Raw genomic sequence first — 6,300 nt, forward strand, 5'->3', positions numbered from 1 at the left:
ACCGACAACCATCACATAAGAGCTATTGTGATGATACAACGATCTTCCGCACGCTGCCAACACATCCTATACCCAGCCAAAGGTATAGGACATTTGAGGCAGAGAGGTCCGTGACCTCTCCGCGACGTGAGGATAACTTTATGCCAGATTTGCCTGACTTTTCTCTTCTTCGTTTTCTAACCCAAATCACCTAAATTCGATTCTTTTGGTCAACTTTTCTTTAGATTCAGATAACCATCACATGTACACAAGAAATCTAACTCAAAACTACTCTATAAATCGAAACAATAATCTCAAGAACTCCTAAATCTCAGCCCAATTCAAGAATGAAAGAAAATTCAAGAACACATATCAATAACATCAGATTTTCAACTTTATAGAACGAACTTAACGCTGAAATTTACATGATTGGCGTGTGGGTGAACAAACCCAACACTATGGAAGCTTACATACCTGAAAGAACCATCTTTTTGCAGCACTTGAAGGAAAATCTTGAGAGATGAACCCTAGCCTTAGCGTTTCTTGAATTTCTTGAGCGTAGAATCTTTGGAGTGAATGAGAGGGTTTAGATTTAGAAAACTGATTTTCTACACGTTTAGGGCAATTTAGATGACCTCCTAAGGGTTTTTAGGACTAAAATACCCCTAAAGAAATAATTAAAACGAGCTGGGAGTCGGAAAGATCATTCACCAGGCAGTGAGGTCTGTGTTGGCTCCGCGTCGCGGAGCTATCCCGGAGCTGCTGCCAGGTTTGCACGACGTTAGTAAATCCGTTATAACTTTTTACTCAGAGCTCAGAATTGAGAAAACTCGATGGCATTGGAAAGATAATTCGAAGAACTTTCCTAAGGTATCTAGTGGGACACCTAAATCACCCTGATCTAGGAGTTATGGTCGTTTGAAGTCAACCAAAACTCATACTTAGCTTAACTTGCAAAATTTCAGATTTTGCTATTTCCAATTCGATTCTTTTTGGAACTCAAGGTGCTACGTCTAGTGACCTTAACACTCAATTTTTTTTAAATTCCTTGCAAAAATCTCACTCACTACAAATAAGGGTTCGAGTCTTAGTTCAAAAAATTTCTGGGGTGTTACATAGATGTTCTTGTATTGATGATTCTAGGTTTTGGGCATTTTTAGTTTCTTCCACACTTAATATCTATTTTTATGAAAGTTGATTTTAAGACTTATTTCGTTATTATTTTACTTCTTCCGTTTTATTATTTATAATTCCTTTGGGTGAAGGATTGACTTACCTATTGGTGGGTTTGTGTAGGTGTCATCATGATCTTGAATTTTGGATTATGACATCAATCTCATAATTGAGATTTGGTGAGGGTGTATATATATATATATAGCATAAAAGATCCAAGAATAATTTTTTTAGTATCTAATAAATAATAATTATAGGGAAATAATAAAAAATGAATAGTTATACCTCATAGACATTCAGTCATACATTGTCATGACCTGTGGCCGGCACTCGAGAACCATTACTGGTCCCCAAACGAACCCTCGTCCTGGTTGACTACAAGCGGAAAACTAATTCAAGCAAAAATGGGAACTCCAAATGCATAAATAAACTTTAAAAACTCAATTTGAACTCAACTCCAATAACTGTCTGAAAATAATTTAACAAGTTATAGTTAAATGTCTCATGACCTAAAAAAATCTCAACAACAAAAGAAATAATGAAAGACTCCTCGACTGTTAAACTATCTATGAAGCCTCTAGAACTCAGATATGTGTCAGGACAGAACCCCCAACCACTTAATAAAACAAGAAGTAAATGTGAAGCATTCCGAAAGCAAGGAGGCTCACCCAAGCTAGCTGGAATGCGAATGGTCTCAACGATGCGCCTGTTGATGACCCTAAACACATGTACCTGCATCATAAAATGATGCAGTCCGAAGGCATCAGTACATTGAATGTACGAGCAAGTAAGGGGAAAACTGAACATACAAATATAGTTGAACTGATAGAAAGAGAAGGCATATTCACCCCAACTCAACTCAACTCAATATGAAAGTGGTGATAATAAGATGTAATATATAAAGCTTTTAAAACAACAGAAAATAACTCAAGATGTATAAAAATACAATAATAAACTCTTTACTCTTATTTGGGAGTTCTCTAACCGACAACCATCACTATGAGCTATGTGATGATACATGTAACGCCCCGAGCCTACACCCTGGACATAACTAGCACTCGAAAACCATTGTTGGTTCCCAAGCAAACCCTTGGCCGGACTCACTACTCACCGGAAGACATTACTCAAGCAAAATAGAAACTCATGGTGCAAAAATAACTTTAAAAAATTAACTTAAACTCAACTCCAATAATCGTCTGAAAATAATTTAACAAGTATTAGTTAACTGCCTCATGAACTCAAAACATTACAACAACAAAGGGAATAATGATAGACTCCTCGACTTTTAAACTATCTATGAAGCCTATTCTATTACAGAAGGACTATCGGGACAAGACCCTCGACATCCTAACAACTTAAAATAAAAGTGGAACCCTCCGGAAGCAAGGAGGCTCACCAAAGCTAACTGGAAATGTAAGTGGTATCAACAGAGCGCCTGTTGATGACATACATGTATCTGCATCATAAAAGATGCAGGCCAAATGGCGTCAGTACATGGAATGTACGAGTATGTAAGGGGAATTCTAAAGTGTATATATAAACTTGAACTGATAGAAAAGAAACATACTTAGCTCTTCTAAAACTCACTCAACTCAACTCAAACTCCACTCAAGGATACGATACTTAACTCAAGGATAAGATACTCAACTCAAAGGTAAGATACTCAACTCGAAGATACCCCGCTTAAGATACTCACTCAAAGGTACTCAACTCAAGATACTCAAGGATAAAGCAACAATAAAAGATGCAATATATGGAAAGCTTTTAAAACAGTAGATATTAACTCAATTGTATGTAAAAATACAATAATAACTCAATTGTATGTTGATAACTCTTATTTTGGAGATTCTCTAACTGACAACCATCATTATGAGCTATGTGATGATACCGCGTCTCGCCCACGCTGCCAGAACTGTCCTATACCTTGCCGGAGTATAAGATATCCTCAACTAAGTGGATCCACTAAGCTATTCTCAAAAAGCAATAAGGAATCATCTAAAAAGTATGACCCTTTACCCAAGTTGGCATACATGGTTTATAAGGACTTTGAGTTGTCTGAACTAGTCCCCATATCGGTGTTCAATACTACTCCAAATAATATAACTCATGCTCATATATTTAAAAAAAATTCTTCATCCTCAAACTTTGAGATTATTACTCAAAATGTACTCTTAAAAGAGATAGTGCTCAAAACTCCTCGTGAACTCATTTGGAAATCGAAGTTTCCTCTCATTTTAAATGTAAAAACATTTATTCTTGGTAATACTTAGTTCCCTTATATTCATTTAAAAAAAGAAACTCGACTCTCCTCATCCTCATACCCATTTACTTAAATCTTTAAACAGATTATAAATAATTGTAAAAGACTTCTCAAAATAGGGTTCATGCCGAATTATGGATGTGAACGACACAATTCAAGGGTTTCAATAACCATATATAGAACTCAATACTCGGAACTCGGTGACTCCAGAACTCAAGGACTTAATGATACTACTCATCTCAAGAATGCTCAACTCATAGGGTTCATGTGGAATTGTGGGCATGACCGACTCAACTCAAGGACCTCCATGTATAACATATGGTAATCCCATAATTATGAAACATAGTTTCAAAAATGGTTAGAAACTCAATGCTCAAGAACATAGAACTCTAAAATACTCCTCCTCTCAAGAACACTTCATTCATAGAGTTCATGCGGAATTATGGACATGAACAACTTGACTCAAGGGGTCTAAATGACAATATAGAACTCATGTGTACAACTCTTCTCATTCTCATACTTACTTCCTCAAAACATAGCTCAAATTAATAGTTGATCTCAAAGGGATTCACAATTTTACTCAAAGACTTTCTTGAACTTTCCTCTTAACTTTACCTTGAATTTGGAATGTGAATTCAATAGTTATGATTAGGATATACATGATCTCTCAAGGATTTATGAAGGTTTAAATAGTTAGGATTACGAAGGGAATGAAAGCTAGATTCAAAGGAACAAGTACATATCAAAGAACGTAGAAGAAGGTAGCCTGATGCTCCAAGTGCAGGGGTGGCACGTCGCGCCAGGTCTCCAACTACTGGAAGTCAATTTTGGAGCACTGCTGGTGCCCCACGCCATCCATCCTGGCGCATCTGGGGCGCGTCGCCCCAGCCTTTTTCCAAAACAATTCGACGAATTTTCTTTTCGATTTTTGGGGCCTAATTCACCTAAAATCGATTGGTTCCTTCCAAAATTCCTTAGCTTCATTAACTAAACATAAGTACATGAAAAACTACTTGAAATATCTCAAGAATTACACTCATTCGCAAGATTCTCACCTCTAGAACTCAACAAGGCTCCATTAACAAGGAATGAAGCTAAAACCTCAAGAACTCAAATCATTCAACCTCCAGAATGAAATTACGAATAAAAATAATTGGCGTGTGGGTGAACGAATCCAACACTATGAGAACTTACATACCTTAAAAAACTAGGTTCTTGGCGCATTCTTGGATGAACGCTTGGAACCTTGAACTTTTTTTCTTCTTGGACTTCCTCTATAAAGCCCTAGCATTTTGGGGATGAATGAAACTGATTCTAATCAGTTTAGACCCTAAATTGGATGTAATTCACGCTTAGACTAAGTGGGGGTAAGGAAAAAACTAAAATAACCCTCCTTAGTTCGGGTGAAAAGGCCCTATCTAGAGAGGCTGCACTCAAATGATCATATCTCCCTTATCCGAACTCAGATTTTAGAAAACTTGGTGGCGTTGGAAAGAGGACTCAAAGATATTCGATTTGATACCTCATGGGCCACCAAACTCATTATCTGCTAAAAGTTATGGTCGTTTGAAGTTGACCCAAAACTTAGAAGAACTTATGGATGACTTGAATGAATTTCTCTTCAGTCTTTTTGGAACTCGAGGTGCTACATCTACTGACTGATACGCTCAAATTACACCTCCCTAAAGAAGCATAAGCGATCGTTATCAAGTAAAGAATCCAACTTGTAGGTTGGGGTCGATCCCACGAGGAAAATGGTTTAGACTTTACTTTAACCAACAATTATATTCAATTAGTCAAATTACTTCCAGAAACAAGTAATTAAAGGGGGGGGGGGTTGTGAAACAAATTGTAAAAATTCAATAAATAATCAATAATCAAAAGTCAGTTTTGGTGTTATCAAGATGAGTGAAATACTAGGGTATACATGTTCCCACAAGCTCATAACGCAGTAATCCTAGTACTAGCAATCCTTTCCTAGTGTACTACATGCAAAGTGATAAGTTAGGTATCTCTAAATCCTTGGTCCGACATCTAGAGAATTTACCCTGCACCTTGGTCCGGCTACGTGTGTATAATTTACTAACCCTTACCTTTACCTAATATTAGACATCATAATCGATGTTTGGCTTAGTTATTACTTCGCACCAATCGACACTAGCCTATTAGATAGTATCACACTAAATCTATGTCGATAATTCTTTTCTTGTTGATTACCTCCTTGGTCCGGAAAGTAGCAACAAGGCGAGTTCTAATGCGTGCACTCATTTAAAAAAGACTTCTAGACGAAAGAATTATCAATGCATGCAAAACACTATTCTAGGATTGCTTACTTACTATTCATACTTTGTTAATCGCTCATGATTCCCACAACCCTAGTTGTGGAGTTTAGTTACCCATAATCATATGAACACAATTCATTGTTTTAGATGAAAGAATTATGAACTTACGTAAGAAGAATAATAAACCCAGAAATTCAACTTGAATTGCAACACCAAAATCTTCAAAACGAACTTAGGAAATTAAGAATTGCTAAGGTTGCAAGTTAATCTCCCAAGTTAAGAACTAGAATAAAAGTAATAAAGGCCAACCCCAAAAACGAGGTTTACATGCCCTATTTATAGAAAAGAAGTCCTAAATTAAAAAGGAAACAAAATAAGGAAAGTTTGTTCAGGGACGCGTCTTCATTCCACGAGACTGACTCACGGACCGTCAATAGATCTATGGTCCGTCAGTCCCTTCCGTCAGCTAGGACTTGGAGAATATTTCAGCTTCCAAAAATCAGCTTCTCTGAAGCAAACGATGAAACTGCAATACGGACCGTAGATCGATCAACGATCCGTCAATCCCCCTCCGTAGCTCCACACTTGGAATCTTCAAAAAATCAT

Source organism: Solanum tuberosum, unplaced genomic scaffold (genome assembly GCF_000226075.1).
Source record: "Solanum tuberosum cultivar DM 1-3 516 R44 unplaced genomic scaffold, SolTub_3.0 scf00018, whole genome shotgun sequence".
Classification (NCBI taxonomy): domain Eukaryota; kingdom Viridiplantae; phylum Streptophyta; class Magnoliopsida; order Solanales; family Solanaceae; genus Solanum; species Solanum tuberosum.